The sequence below is a fragment of the Salmo salar genome, chromosome ssa21, assembly GCF_905237065.1.
Source record: "Salmo salar chromosome ssa21, Ssal_v3.1, whole genome shotgun sequence".
Taxonomy (NCBI): domain Eukaryota; kingdom Metazoa; phylum Chordata; class Actinopteri; order Salmoniformes; family Salmonidae; genus Salmo; species Salmo salar.
In genome coordinates, this window is record NC_059462.1 from 38,434,319 (window position 1) to 38,451,605 (window position 17,287).

Consider the following 17,287-nt stretch of genomic DNA (forward strand, 5'->3'; position numbering starts at 1 on the left):
CACCAGCTGTCAGAGCAGCTCACAGATCACTGCACCTGTACATAGCCCATCTGTAAACAGCCCATCTATCTACCTACCTCATCCCCATACTGTATTTATGTATGTATCTTGCTCCTTTGCACCCCAGTATCTCTACTTGCACATTCATCTTCTGCGCATCTACCATTCCAGTGTTTAATTGCTATATTGTAATTACTTCGCCACCATGGCCTATTTATTGCCTTAACTTACCTCATTTGCACTCACTGTATATAGACTTCTAGTTTTCTTTTGTTCTACTGTATTTTTGACTATGTTTTGTTTATTCCATGTGTAACTTTGTTGTATGTGTCAAATTGCTACGCTTTATCTTGGCCAGGTCGCAGTTGCAAATGAGAACTTGTTCTCAACTAGCTTACCTGGTTAAATAAAGGTGAAATAAAATCAAAATATAAACATGTGAGCGACCACCTTGATTCAGTCTTATGTTTGAAATAGTATTTTTAATTTTTTTTGTACTTTGGGTGAAAGTAGAGACGGAGCTACACAATGGTATATCATACACAACAGTTGAGGAACAATCGGAAAGTAATTCTGCTTCGAAAGTTGATAAACTTGTAACACCACTTTTTGAGAAAATAGCCCTTGAATGTTTTGGTACACCTACTGGAGAGCTCTTCTTTGTCCACACCCATTCAGCATTGTTCACACCCTCTTCACCATTGTTCACACCCCCCCACCCATCTCTTTTAAGGATTCACATGTGAGGTCATGTGCTAAAAATTCCAGGTAAAAATATTTTATAAATATTAGATGACACTAACCCAGACACACTTGTCTAAATTTGTGAAAGAAATGCTATAACCCCCAGCCACATGTTGCTATGTGCATGGGTCGCTACATGAGGTGTAAATGGTACAGCAAATGGTTACTTCCATAGTAGAATTATTGAAAATAGATAGGATGGCGTATCACTATCTGATTTGCGCTTAGTGGGAGTATCATTTGTTTTTCAACAGGACAAAAACATACCTCTGGGCTGTGTAAGGGCTATTTGACCAAGAAGGAGAGTGCTGTATCAGATGACCTGGCCTCCACAATCACCTGACTTCAACCCAATTGAGATGGTTTGGGATGAGTTGGACCGCAGAGTGAAGGAAAACCAGCCAACAATTGCTCAGCATACATGGGAACTCCTTCAAGACTGTTGGAAAAGCATTCCTCATGAAGCTGGTTGAGAGAATGCCAAGAGTGCAAAGCTGTCATCAAGGCAAAGGGTGGCTAATATGAAATATATGTTGATTTGTTTAACACATTCTTTTGGTTACTACATGATTCATATGTGTTATTTTGTAGTTTTGATGTCTTCGCTATTATTCTAAAATGTAGAAAATAGTAAAAATAAAGAAATCCTTGAATGAGTAGGTGTCTATACTTTTGACTGCTACTGTATATATCCTTAATCAGTATAAAGGAGGAAATGTTGCTTACTTGTTGAGCAAAATCAAAGCTGTAATGCATCCTGATGTCTTGGCTTGCTGGTTCAGTTGTGTCCCCCAGTGACAACTTCATGGCTTGACAGGTGGTCATGCAGTCAGCAACCATCTTCTGGTAGACAGGCCGCTCACTCTGAACAAGCAGGACATGCTGCTCTTGCTTCTCAGCTTGGCTGATTTAACAGCTGGCAGATTTGAAGACCTGATAGTTGTTCCTCTGGCACTTCCAGCACAGGTTGTACCTGGGCTTAGTGCTTGATGTGTGGCAGCAATTTTCTCTGTAGATTCCTGAGGGAAGACAGCCAGACTACATATAACTCTGGAAAATACGAAAATAATGTGAAATCAATAAAAGTAGTGCCATTCATGTTGGAGGTATATTAAATAATCAAAATATCTTTATGCTTTACATACCAAGTGTTATCGAGTCCTTTTGGAGATGCCACACCGCTGGTTTTGTCACATGGGTGTTTGTGTCCTGGTAATACTATTGCATTATCTTCTGCGTAGTTGTTAAAGTTCACAACTCGCTGCAAGTCATCATGCTTCAGGTGTAACCTGTGCTTGTTTGGGCCAGCTCTCTTTTTGATGGGAGGCATTAGACCATTATCCTTGTATGACTGGATGAGGAGAGTCGGGCGTGTAATACTGATGCTGAAAGAAATTCCAGATACAAATATTTTTGCATTATTATACAATAATGGTCGTAATCACCGTAGGACACACCTGGCTATATTAATGGGTCATGTAATCATCTGGCTAAGTGGAGTCTTTTGTTTAGACATGATACCTAAAGAATGACGCATAATCCCAATCCATAGAGTACTAGCAATTAGGGTTGCACATTTTGGAATATTCAGAGGTGGAAACTTTCCGTGGGAATTAACGGGAATATATGGGAATTAATATCGAATCCAATTTTATTGGTCACATACATAAGGTTAGCAGGTGTTAATGCGAGTGTAGCGAAATGCTTGTGCTTCTAGTTCCAACCATTCCATAATATCTAACAAGTAACCTAACAATTTCACAACAACTACCCTATACACAAGTGTAAAGGACTGAATAAGAATATGTACATATAAATATATGGATAAGCGATGGCCGAACGGCATAGGCAAGATGCAGTAGATGGTATAGAGTACTGTATGCATGTATGTATGTATGTATGTATGTATGTATGTATGTATGTATGTATGTATGTATGTATGTATGTATGTATGTATGTATGTATGTATGTATGTATGTATGTATGTATGTATGTATGTATGTATGTATGTATGTATGTATGTATGTATGCACACACACACATATGTGTATGTATATATATGTATGTGTGTGTGTGTGTATGTATATATGTATATATATGTGTGTGTGATGAGTAATGTAGGGTACGTAAACATTTATATAAAGTGCCATTGTTTAAAGTGATACATTTTATTACATCCAATGTTTAATTATTAAAGTGGCTAGAGATTTGAGTCAGTATGTTGGTAGCAGCCACTCAATGTTAGTGATAGCTGTTTTTCAGTCTCTCGGTCCCAGCTTTGATGCACCTGTACTGACCTCGCCTTCTGGATGATAGCGGAGTGAGCAGGCAGTGGCTCGGGTGGTTGTTGTCCATGATCTTATTGGCCTTCCTGTGACATCGGGTGGTGTAGGTGTCCTGGAGGGCAGGTAGTTTGACCCCGGTGATGCGTTGTGCAGACCTCACTACCCTCTGGAGAGCCTTACGTTTCTGGGCAGAGCAGTTGCCGTACCAGGCGGTGATACAGCCCGACAGGATGCTCTCAATTGTGCATCTGTAAAAGTTTTGTGTTTTTGGTGTCAAGCCAAATTTCTTCAGCCTCCTAAGGTTAAAGAGGCGCTGTTGCGCCTTCTTCACAGCGCTGTCTGTGTGGTTGGACCATTTCAGGTTGTCCGTGATGTGTACGCCGAGGAACTTAAATCTTTCCACCTTCTCCACTACTGTCCCGTCGATGTGGATTGGGGGTGGGGGGGGTCCACGATCATCTGAAGTCCACGATCATCTCCTTTGTTTTGCTAACGTTGAGTGTGAGGTTATTTTCCTGACACCACACTCCCAAGGGCCCTCACCACCTCCCTGTAGGCGTCTCGTCGTTGTTGGTAATCAAGCCTACCACTGTAGTGTCATCTACAAACTTGATGTTTGAGTTGGAGGCGTGCATGGCCACGCAGTCATGGGTGAACAGGGCGTGCAGGAGAGGGCTGAGAACACACCCTTGTGGGGCCCCAGTGTTGAGGCTGATCGGGGTGGAGATATTGTTTACTACCCTCACCACCTGGGGGCCGCCCGTCAGGACGTCCAGGACCCAGTTGTACAGGGCGGGGTCGAGACCCAGGGTCTCGAGCTTAATGACGATTTTGGATGATGCTATGGTGTTTTATGCTGCGTCGTAATAGATGAATAGCATTGTTACATAGGTATTCCTCTTATCCAGATGGGTTAGGGCAATGTGATTGCAATTGGGTCATCTGTGGACCTATTGGTGCGGTAAGAAAATTGGAGTGGGTCTAGGGTGTCAGGTAGGGTGGGGGAGTATTTGATCCCCTGCTGATTTTGTGTTTGCCCACTGAAAAATAAAGGATCAGTCTATCATTTTAATGGTAGGTTTATTTGAACAGTGAGAGACAGAATAACAACAAAAATATCCAGAAAAACGCATGTCAGAAATGTTATAAATTGAATTGCATTTTAATGAGTGAAATAAGTATTTGACCCCTCTGAAAAACATGACTTAGTACTTGGTGGCAAAACCCTTGTTGGCAATCAGAGGTCAGACGTTTCTTGTAGTTGGCCACCAGGTTTGCACACATCTCAGGAGGGATTTTGTCCCACTCGTCTTTGCAGATCTTCTCCAAGTCATTAAGGTTTCGAGGCTGACGTTTGGCAACTCAAACCTTCAGCTCCCTCCATAGATTTTCTATGGGATTAAGGTCTGGAGACTGGCTAGGCCACTCCAGGACCTTAATGTGCTTTTTCTTGAGCCACTCCTTTGTTGCCTTGGCTGTGTGTTTTGGGTCATTGTCATGCTGCAATACCCATCCACGACCCATTTTCAATGCCCTGGCTGAGGGAAGGAGGTTCTCACCCAAAATTTGATGGTACATGGCCCCGTCCATCATCCCTTTGATGCGGTGAAGTTGTCATGTCCCCTTAGCAGAAAAACACCCCCAAAGCATAATGTTTCCACCTCCATGTTTGATGGTGGAGATAGTGTTCTTGGGGTCATAGGCAGCATTCCTCCTCCTCCAAACACAGCGAGTTGAGTTGATGTCAAAGAGCTCAATTTTGGTCTCATCTGACCACAACACTTTCACCAATTGTCCTCTGAGTCATTCAGATGTTCATTGGCAAATTTCTGACAGGCATGTATTCTTGAGCAGGGGGACCTTGCGGGCGCTGCAGGATTTCAGTCTTCACGGCGTAGTGTGTTACCAATTGCATGCAGAGAGGGTTGCAATTCCATTGAATTGGGGATAGTTTAACCAAAATATCCCACAAAAAAAGGTAACTGATTTTAAAAATGAATTTAAGCAAAATGGAAAATGTTGCAGAAAGTTTCCGACCCTTTGCAACCCTACTAGCAATGCAAACTGATTTTGTCATAGCTAGCTAAAGTTAACCAAATAGGTTCAATGTTAGCTTGCTAACATTAGGCCATAATTAGCAATGCAAATGGATTTCTGAGATATTACGTAACGTACACGTAACGCCTGCCACCTAACGTTGGCTTTCTAGCTAACAATAAGCGTTAACTTGCAATAAAAACGTATATCTGAAAAATGTAGTTAGTCTCTTACCCGTATACATGGATGAACGCTTCACCCCTGACTTCAACCACTATCATTAAATAAGATGTCCTGTGTTTTTTACGTTTTGGTGTTACAGCTTGGCCCGTTGTGTCAAGTCACTCTGGTTTACACTGACTGTGTGCAATACCATAAGAATCATTTAGATCTTTATATTGTCCAAAAAACTGCAGTAGAAAGGATTATCTATGCATAACGAGCAGCTGATTTTATAGACAAGATGATACATGGCAGACCAATCCAAACTTCTCTCTCGGCATGTCCAGCCCATTCATTATCTCAGCCAATCATGGCTAGCGGGAAGGTTCCTGACTTTCTGTGGCTAAAGCAACTAGGCTCGTAATTTAACAACTTTGTTTGTATTTACAGTCTACATACAAGTTTATTAAGGCACATGAAAGGTCAAATGTTCCTGAAGGCATTTCTGCCATAAAAAATAAACTTTCAAATGCCTCTCCTGTGAAGTCGTGACTTGCGACATACGCCTAGTTTCCTGAAGCGAGTCACATTTGTGCACAACATTTGAGAGAAATAATCTTTTTGTGCATTTTGGACAATTTCTGGGATCTTTTATTTCAGCTCATGAAACAAGGGACCAACACTTTACATGTTTATTTTTGCTCAGTATATATTGAATGCATTAATAGAAATGATCATAACCGTACAAACATTGTAAATGAGAAATTATAGGAATTATTGTAAATGTAGGTCACTACTGGTGATGTACAGTTGAAGTCGGAAGTTTACATACACCTTGGCCAAATACATTTAACCTCTATGGGCTAGGTGGGACGCTTACGTAACAGCCACTGGCAGCCTGTGGCGCGATTTTCAAAACGTTAAAAATCCTATTACTTCAATTTCTCAAACATATGACTATTTTACAGCTATTTAAAGACAAGACTCTCGTTAATCTAACCACACTGTCCGATTTCAAAAAGGCTTTACAACGAAAGCAAAACATTAGATTATGTCAGCAGAGTACCAAGCCAGAAATAATCACACACCCATTTTTCAAGCCAGCATATGTCACCAAAACCCAGAAGACAGCTAAATGCAGCACTCACCTTTTGATGATCTTCATCAGATGACAACCCTAGGACATTATGTTATACAATACATGCATGTTTTGTTCAATCAAGTTCATATTTATATCAAAAACCAGCTTTTTACATTAGCATGTGACGTTCAGAACTAGCATTACCCCCGCAAACTTCCGGGGAATTCGCTAACATTTTACTAAATTACTCACGATAAACGTTTACAAAAAGCATAACAATTATTTTAAGAATTATAGATACAGACCTCCTCTATGCACTCGATATGTCCGATTTTAAAATAGCTTTTTGGTGAAAGCACATTTTGCAATATTCTAAGTACATAGCCCAGGCATCACGGGCTCGCATATTTATACACCCGGCAAGTTTAGCACTCACCATAATCATATTTACTATTATAAAAGTTTGATTACCTTTTGTTGTCTTCGTCAGAATGCACACCCAGGACTGCTACTTCAATAACAAATGTTGGTTTGGTCCAAAATAATCCATCGTTATATCCGAATAGCGGCGTTTTGTTCGTGCGTTCCAGACACTATCCGAAATAGTAAAGAAGTGTCGCGCGCATGGCGCAATTCGTGACAATAAAATTCTAAATATTCCATTACCGTACTTCGAAGCATGTCAACCGCTGTTTAAAATCAATTTTTACGACACTTTTCTCGTAGAAAAGCGATAATATTCCGACAGGGAATCTCCTTTTCGGCAAACAGAGGAAAAAATCCCAAAGGCGGGGGCGGTCGGGTCATGCGCCTAAGCCCAGTGTCCCTTGATCGGCCACTTGAGAAAGGCGATAATGTGTTTCAGCCTGGGGCTGGAATGACGACATTCTGTTTTTTCCCGGGCTCTGAGCGCCTATGGACGACGTGGGAAGTGTCACGTTAGAGCAGAGATCCTTAGTAAATGATAGAGATGGAAAAGAAGTTCAAGAAATGGTCAGACAGGCCACTTCCTGTAAAGGAATCTCTCAGGTTTTGACCTGCCATTTGAGTTCTGTTATACTCACAGACACCATTCAAACAGTTTTAGAAAATGTAGGGTGTTTTCTATCCATATGTAATAAGTATATGCATATTCTAGTTACTGGTTAGGAGTGGTAACCAGATTAAATCGGGTATGTTTTTTATCCAGCCGTGTCAATACTGCCCCCTAGCCCTAACAGGTTAAACTCAGTTTTTCACAATTCCTGACGTTGAATCCTAGTAAAAATTCCCTGTCTTAGGTCAGTTAGGATCACTACTTTATTTTAAGAATGTGAAATGTCAGAATAATAGGGATATACACTGCTCAAAAAAATAAAGGGAACACTTAAACAACACAATGTAACTCCAAGTCAATTACACTTCTGTGAAATTAAACTGTCCACTTCGGAAGCAACACTGATTGACAATACATTTCACATGCTGTTGTGCAAATGGAATAGACAACAGGTGGAAATGTATAGGCAATTGGCAAGACACCCCCAATAAAGGAGTGGTTCTGCAGGTGGGGACCACAGACCACTTCTCAGTTCCTATGCTTCCTGGCTGATGTTTTGGTCACTTTTGAATGCTGGCGGCGCTTTCACTCTAGTGGTAGCATGAGACGGAGTCTACAACCCACACAAGTGGCTCAGGTAGTGCAGCTCATCCAGGATGGCACATCAATGCGAGCTGTGGCAAGAAGGTTTGCTGTGTCTGTCAGCGTAGTGTCCAGAGCATGGAGGCGCTACCAGGAGACAGGCCAGTACATTAGGAGATGTGGAGGAGGCCGTAGGAGGGCAACAACCCAGCAGCAGGACCGCTACCTCCGCCTTTGTGCAAGGAGGAGCAGGAGGAGCACTGCCAGAGCCCTGCAAAATGACCTCCAGCAGGCCACAAATGTGCATGTGTCTGCTCAAACGGTCAGAAACAGACTCCATGAGGCTGGTATGAGGGCCCGACGTCCACAGGTGGGGGTTGTGCTTACAGCCCAACACCGTGCAGGACGTTTGGCATTTGCCAGAGAACACCAAGATTGGCAAATTCGCCACTGGCGCCCTGTGCTCTTCCCAGATGAAAGCAGGTTCACACTGAGCACGTGACAGTCTGGAGACGCCATGGAGAACGTTCTGCTGCCTGCAACATCCTCCAGCATGACAGGTTTGGCGGTGGGTCAGTCATGGTGTGGGGTGGCATTTCTGTGTGGGGTGGCATTTCTTTGGGGGGCCGCACAGCCCTCCATGTGCTCGCCAGAGGTAGCCTGACTGCCATTAGGTACCGAGATGAGATCCTCAGACCCCTTGTGAGACCATATGCTGGTGCGGTTGGCCCTGGGTTCCTCCTAATGCAAGACAATGCTAGACCTCATGTGGCTGGAGTGTGTCAGCAGTTCCTGCAAGAGGAAGGCATTGATGCTATGGACTGGCCCGCCCATTCCCCAGACCTGAATCCAATTGAGCACATCTGGGACATCATGTCTCGCTCCATCCACCAACGCCACGTTGCACCACAGACTGTCCAGGAGTTGGCGGATGCTTTAGTCCAGGTCTGGGAGGAGATCCCTCAGGAGACGATCCGCCACCTCATCAGGAGCATGCCCAGGCGTTGTAGGGAGGTCATACAGGCACGTGGAGGCCACACACACTACTGAGCCTCATTTTGACTTGTTTTAAGGACATTACAAAGTTGGATCAGCCTGTAGTGTGGTTTTCCACTTTAATTTTGAGTGTGACTCCAAATCCAGACCTCCATGTGTTGATAAATTGGATTTCCATTGATTATCTTTGTGTGATTTTGTTGTCAGCACATTCAACTATGTAAAGAAAAAAGTATTTAATAAGATTATTTCTTTCATTCAGATCTAGGATGTGTTGTTTAAGTGTTCCCTTTATTTTTTTGAGCTGTATATTTCGGCTTTTATTTCTTTCATCACATTCCCAGTGGGTCAGAAGTTTACGTACACTCAATTAGTATTTGGTAGCATTGCCTTTAAATTGTTTAACTTGGGTCAAATGTTTTTGGGTAGCCTTCCACAAGCTTCCCACAATAAGTTGGGTGAATTTTGGCCCATTCCTTCTGACAGAGCTGGTGTAACTGAGTCAGGCCTGTAGGCCTCCTTGCTCGCACACACTGTTTCAGTTCTTCCCACACATTTTCAATAGGTTTGAGGTCAGGGCTTTGTGATGGCCACTCCAATACCTTGACTTTCTTGTCCTTAAGCCATTTTCCACTACTTTGGAAGAATGTTTGGGGTCATTGTCCATTTGGAAGACCCATTTGCGACCAAGCTTTAACTTCCTGACTGTCTTGAGATGTTGCTTCAATAATTTTACTTCATGATGCCATCTATTTCGTGAAGTGCACTAGTCCCTCCTGCAGCAAAGCACCCCCACAACATGATGCTGCCACCCCCGTGCTTCATGGTTGGGTTGGTGTTCTTCGGCTTGCAAGCCTCCCCCTTTTTCCTCCAAACATAACGATGGTCATTATGGCCAAACAGTTCTATTTTTGTTTCATCAGAACAGAGGACATTTCTCCAAAAAGAATGATCTTTGTCCCCATGTGCAGTTGCAAATCGTATGCTTTTTTTATGTCGGTTTTGGAGCAGTGGCTTCTTCCTTGCTGAGCGGCCTTTCAGCTTATGTCAATATAGGACTCGTTTTACTGTGGATATAGATACTTTTGTACCTGTTTCCTATAGCATCTTGGCAAGGTCCTTTGCTGTTGTTCTGGGATTGATTTGCACTTTTCGCACCAAAGTACGTTCATCTCTAGGAGACAGAACACGTCTCCTTCCTGAGCGGTATGACATCTGTGTGGCCATTGTTTGTACTTGCGTACTATTGTTTGTACAGATGAACGTGGTGCCTTCAGGCGTTTGGAAATGAACCAAACTTATGGAGGTCTACACAAAAAATTCCGAGGTCTTGGCTGATTTCTTTTGATTTTCTCATGATGTCAAGCAAAGGGGCACTGAGTTTGAAGGAAGGCCTTGAAATACATCCGCAGGTCCACCTCCAATTGACTCAAATGATGTCAATTAGCTGATCAGAAGCTTCTAAAGCCATGATATTTTCTGGAATTTTCCAAGCTGTTTAAAGGCACAGTCAACTTAGTGTATGTAAACCTCTGACCCACTAGAATTGTGATGCAGTGAATTTTATGTGAAATAATCTGTCTATGAAAAATTACTTGTCATGCTTAAAGTAGATGTCCTAACCGACTTGCCAAAACTATAGTTTTGTTAACAAGAAATTTGTGGAGCGGTTGAAAAACGAGTTTTAATGACTCCAACCTAACTGTATGTAAACTTCCGACTTCAGCTGTATGTAATCGGTAATTGATATACACGAACAATCAAGGCAAAAAATTCACACAATTTAAGTTATGAAACAGTGAATGTGCACAAATTGGTGGGAGAGAACACATTCTGGAGAGATGTTTATTTTAGCCACCCTCCCCTTCTCCCCTTCTTCTTGGACTCTATCATCCACCCGGCTTGCGCAATAGATTAGTTCACTGAAATGGGTGCAAATCATACAGGTGTCTCTTGTGCCATTAAAAAAATAGAATTAAGGTATGTATGTATGTATTTGCTACTGCTCGACTAAATAATCTTGGTTGACCAACAGCCTATCGACCAAACAATAAACCAGTCGACTATTTGGGGTCAGACCTAATGTGAATACAGGCCTTCTATCCTGGCTGTAGATGGATGAGATGGGTTCTAGTAATCCCATAAAGCACTTGGTGAAAAGGGTTATCTAAAAATAACCCTTTGCTGTCAGCCATTTCTGACAGCACCTGCATTTTGTTTTTGGTAGGCTATTCTGAATTTCAGTAGCCGGTTGTGACTGGCCCCATTGTTTGATTCATGGTTGAGGCTGCCACAGTGGTCACATTAATGACACCTAGACCTGTGGCTACAGCCGGAAAGGTTAGCTTCCTCTGTGGCTCAATCAGTATAAGACACGGATATCCTGGAACCAGCAGCCTGTCTCTTGCTGGAGAGCCACGTGCTGGGCTGGATGAGAGGCTATTGTATGACAGAACTTCCTTACAACCTTGGCTAGCTGTCATAAAGGAGCCATGGAAGTGTAGTTATTTTTAATAACATCAGGCTGCTGGAAAACTTTACTTGAAGTACATGAAATACTGTCTAAATACTCAGATATTAAAGAGCTTCTATTGAGAGTGGAACAGTGAACACCGCGCAAACAGCTATGTAGATATAGTCCTAAACAGTTTTTAGCGTCTCAATATCAACATGAAAATCTGCAGTTGGTTGAGGGAGGATCTGTCATTCCCCATTTAGCTGGGTGGGCCATGGTTTCAGCACTAACTTCATGCCAACCAGGAATCATGTCTGCTGAAGAATTGGACTCCGCGTTGAAAGACAAATGACATCCGAAAAGGACGGATGCAGCAGGTTGCAGAAATCTCCCCTCCCTCCCTCGTTCTCAGGGTTTGGAGTAGCAAGGCTGAATGGATATTTTCTGCCGCTTGCCTCATGCCAGTCTGGCTTTGCATCCCACTGCTGCCACGAGGACGCACAAATTAAAGCCGCGGTCTCCTGCTGTGGATCTGTGTGTGATCAGGGTGTGCCAGGCATCACTCCACCCTACTACCCCACCTCTCTCTCCCTATCCCGCTCTCTGAGACCCCAGTCAGATCAGGGTGCATTTGGGCCTTTGGCTTACTGGCTTTTGGTTTGCTGCTACACTTTCATGTGCATTGGGTGCCTTGTCATAATTTCCACACTGATATAAGAAGCCCTGGTCTGTAGCCTATAAATGGCAACTTCTATTTGGCCTATGGTGGATCAATTTGGCGTTCTCTCTCTCTTTCATGGTCTTGGTGATTACACGATGCTGTGGCCAAGCAGATGGTCTGATTTAATTCAGTTTTTCCTCTTTTCTTTTTTTTTCTCCTTTTGTCTCAGGGTGTGGCCTGGACATTGCTGGGTGAGGACAGCCAGGACAGATTGGGTTTCCCTGTCTTGCCCCTTAAGCCTTGAGTGTTGAGATGCTTTGACTTTTGGGAGAGCAAGAGTAACAAACAAGTTGCTACCATGTCTTTGTGTTGCCCCATTCCTTACCTTGCCATACAGACATAGAGAGATGGGAGTTTTACTGGCTTTCCTTTGTCTCTGTTGGGACCCTCCTAGTTCCCCATGCACCAGCTTGCAGGTCTATTCATATTGTGATTGGCCCTTTCATATTCATTTGACCTGTTCAACTTCATAATGGGTGAATGCTCGTGGCCACGTTGTGTTTGTGTGTGACTGCTTATCATTTGGCACATTTCCTAGCAGGGGACCTCCCTCCCACCACCCCTGCTCCTTCCCTACTAGCCCTCCTCTACTAACCCCCAACCACACTAACACCCCCTTCTCAGGCTAGATTAGCCCCCCCCACCCCTAGACAACCCCCCTCTCAGGCCAGGGTAATTGTGTGATGCTTGTCTTTTGTCTGGCTCACGTTGAACGGCCAGGCTGTTTTCACAAAGCGCAGACATCTGCTGTGGTCGTGGTGCCCTGCACATTTCAACAATGACATAATGTCCCATGTCCCAACTTCCCTCCCATGATTCCCGTAAGTGGCGTGAACCTAGTGGCTGGGTAGGGATTGATTTGGGATAAACTGGGCTAGTACTTAGGCTGGCTGGGTTAGGGTTGGGTTGCGGCTGCCTGTCCCTGGACCGGGCCTTATCCCAGAACACTGATGGTGTGGAACCCAGATCTCTATGAGCTAGCCAGGCAGGATGCAGTGTTAACTTTTTACTGTGGCCTGGCGTGCATTTATCTGTCTCTCTTCTTCTCACGGCTGTCTGCTAAGCTAGCAGTCAAGTCAATCAGTGCACATAGCACATCAGCAGTGGTTCAGCTTTTTGTGATTATGCAAGTTATGTTGCTCTCCCCAAGGATCCCTGTTACATAGGATATGTTAAATCTGATCGTAAATACGATTTCATAGATCTCCAAGGTCTAAATCATTGTAAGCCAACAATGTAAAGTAATGTGATAATGTTCGTAATGTAAACCTATTGTCTGACTAAAATATGTTGCGCTGCTGTGGGTCTAGGGCTTTGATTGTGGCGTGTGAAAGATCTTGCGTGCCACTGATGCTTAAACAATCTGGTCTTAATGGTCATGTAATTGGTTAATAACATTTCTCACATCATTGAGACTAGAGAATACCCACAATCCCCCTTGGGGGGGGGGGGGGCGTGGTGAGGAATGAGGTCAGGACGTGCTACTAAAATTATACACTTGGGAAAAAGCCCATTTTGATGACTACATTCCTGCAAAATTACCTCTAGCACTAGCCTGTATGTTTGGGTTCATATGGCTGTCAATGTAACCATTAGTGACATTTCAAGGATATTGTAGACCATAATTCTAAATTCTATGTCTTTGACAGCCTGTGTTTTTGTTACTGTCAACCATTGGGACCAGGGATGGATGCGGAGTATAACACATTTGACATTAACCATATGAATTTGGAGTTTGGACCTTGAGTCTCCTCCGGTTTAGTCCATTGCCATAGTGGAGGGGAGACATGTCAGAGTTACCTTGCCTTTTAACAAGAAACCATTGCGATATTTTCTTGGTATATGAAGGTGATGTGGGGGGCTGGCAAAAGGGAAACTACAAGCAACAGTTCCTCCACAATCAGAGCTATTATTAGTGGTGGCAATGGAAAATTCCTGAGTAATGAATGTAGAAAAGTACAGACAGAGAGGAAAATGGGAGCTGGGGGACCTTGCAGGCTTGCCAGGCAAATTTGGAGTCTGGTGGGCTGGTTAGGGAGAGTTTGGAACACTGCTACTATAACAGAACTGTAGAATAGATAACTGTTTAGGTGACAAGTGTGATTCGTAAAGAACTATGCCTTAACCAATAGGGAAGCTCCTACATTGGTATCACCCAATAGGGTGGTGACAAATATGGCCTCACCAAATTTCAAAGTATAGACCATCGTAACACCCAGTCAGCCGTCATCAAATCTGTATAGTGTTGCTTGCTTTCCAGACTGTGCCACCCCTACGCACACACACACACACACACGCACCCCACCACACACACTTGCATCAGAGCAGGTCAATGACAATCCCATCATTGTTAGGGGGAATCCAATGAGTATGCTATACTGTCCCACTTTCCCATTGTCACTGTCCTGTTAGGTTTGTACAATGGCTGAGGTTCATTATACCCCATTCATTTAGACCAGCTTCCCCTTTATGATATTGAGGATAATATAATTTAGGCTTATGCAAAATGGATCATTCAAGTTTCATTGCCTCTCAATGGAAGATTTGCTTGTGACTGATTTCCACTAAACTGTGTCTGCTTAATAAGATTGCTGTCATTAAACAAAGATAATCAAAATGTCTTGCTTGGCTCCTTGTCAATTTTCCACACATACCACTTACTGCGGATGAAAGCATCCAACATTTCACTCACAGAAGATCTTTGTTTTTCAATCAGAGTTTAGTTTGGGTGATCCTGCTGGAAATACATTAATCAATAGGACACTGCTAACTAAGCAGAGCAAAGTGACTAAATTCAACCTGGTCAATACGACAGTGCCAATACCATACATCTAGCGAAGTGAGCTAATGCATCCACATGATGATGCTCCATGATATCCAAACATCGGATTTCTCCACAGATGCGATGCAAGCTAGATCTGGGATGCAACGTGTCATTGATCTGTAAGCATGTGGCCGGGCCCACAGTTTGTCAGTCATGTAAATATTCACTGTATGTTCACTACATGCCACATAGTATGTGGACACCTGCTCGGCCATTGAAACCCGTTTCATGAAGCTCCCGACGAACAGTTCTTGTGCTGAAGTTGCTTCCAGTGGTAGTTTGGAAATCGGTGGTGTGTGTTGCAACCGAGGACACTCGATTTTTACGTACTACGCGCTTCAGCACTCGGCGGTCCTCGTTCTGTGCGCTTGTGTGGCCTACCACTTCATGGCTGAGCCGTTGTTGCTCCTAGACGTTTCCACTTCACAATAACAGCACTTACAGTTGACCAGGGCAGCTCTAGCAGGGCAGATGGATAATAAAAAAAAAATACTGTACCATTTTGGACACATCTACTCATTAATTTTCTTTTTTTTAAAAATATTTTCTACATTGTAGAATAGGAATACATCAACTATGAAACAACACATATGGAATCATGTAGTAACCACAAAAGTGTTAACCTCTATGGGCTAGGTGGGACGCAAGCGTCCCACCCGTGGTGCACTCCATCAACAGCAGGTGCATTTCAAGAGCGGCAAATTTGAATCCAAATAAATGTCAAAATTCAAATTTTTCAAACATACAACTATTTTACACCCTTTGAAAGATAAACATCTCCTTAATCTAACCACGTTTTACGATTTCAAAAAGGTTTTACGGCGAAAGCATAAATTTAGAGTATGTTAGGACAGTACATTTACAAGAGTTGTGTGTAATGTTTTGTCAATTCAAAGACAGGGTCACCAAAACCATAAAACCAGCTAAAATGATGCACTAACCTTTTACAATCTCCATCAGATGACACTCCTAGGACATTATGTTAGACAATGCATGCATTTTTTGTTCTATCAAGTTCATATTTATATCCAAAAACAGAGTTTTACTATGGCATTGATGTTGAGGAAATCGTTTCCCTCCAATAACCGGCAGTCAAGTCAGCACCACAAATTAAATAATTAAAATTAGAAAACATTGGTAAAATATTATATTGTCATTTAAAGAATTATAGATTTACATCTCTTGAACGCAATCAACTTGCCAGATTTAAAAATAACCTTACTGGGAAATCACACTTTGCAATAATCTGAGCACTGCGCCCAGAAAAATACGCGTTGCGATACAGACTAGCCGTCATGTTGGGGAGATCTAAAATCGAAAATACTATGTAAATAATCCATTACCTTTGATTCTCTTCATCAGATGTCACTTCCAGGTATCACAGGTCCATAACGAATGTAGTTTTGTTCAAAAAAGCTCATTTATGTCCAAAAATCTCCGTCTTGTTAGCACATGATCTAAGCCCGCCGGACTTCACTTCATGAACGAGGGGAAAAAATATATTTACGTTCGTTCAAACATGTCAAACGTTGTATAGCATAAATCATTAGGGCCTTTTTTAACCAGAACATGAATAATATTCAAGGTGGACGAATGCATTCTCTTTTATAACGTATTGGAACGAGGGTACTCAACATGAACTCGCGCGCCAGGTGTCTAATGGGCCATCATCGTTCCATGGCTCTTGTTCGGTCAGATCTCCCTCCAGAAGACTCAAAACACTTTGTAAAGGCTGGTGACATCTAGTGGAAGCAATAGGAAGTGCCAAAATATTCCTCAGCCCCTGTGTTTTTCAATGGCATAGGTTTAAAGGTAATACAACACATCAGGTATCCACTTCCTGTCAGAAAATGTCTCAGGGTTTTGCCTGCCAAATGAGTTCTGTTATACTCACAGACACCATTCAAACAGTTTTAGAAACTTTAGAGTGTTTTCTATCCATATATAATAAGTATATGCATATTCTAGTTACTGGGTAGGATTAGTAACCAGATTAAATCGGGTACATTTTTTTATCCAGCTGTGCAAATACTGCCCCCTAGCCCTAACAGGTTAAACAAATCAAAATATATTTTAGATTCTTGAAAGTAGCCACCCTTTGCCTTGATGACAGCTTTGCACACTCTTGGCATTCTCTCAACCAGCTTTATGGGGAATGCTTCTTCTTGAAGGAGTTCCCACATATGCTGAGCACTTGTTGGCTGCTTTTCCTTCACGCTGCTGTCCAACTTATACCAAACCATCTCAATTGGGTTGAGGTCAGGTGATTGTGGAGGCCAGGTCATCTGATGCAGCACTCCCTCACTCTCCTCTCCTTAGTGAAGTAGCCCTTACAAAGCCTGTAGGTCTGTTTTGGATTATTGT

At 42.8% G+C, this 17,287-nt stretch overlaps 1 protein-coding gene across 7 annotated transcripts in view; it reads left to right on the plus strand.

Moving 5' to 3' along the window:
* LOC106582299 (unconventional myosin-Ib) overlaps positions 1-17,287 on the plus strand; it is a 180,693-nt gene that overhangs the window by 95,598 nt on the left and 67,808 nt on the right. The gene's annotated exons all lie outside the window — the stretch shown is intronic.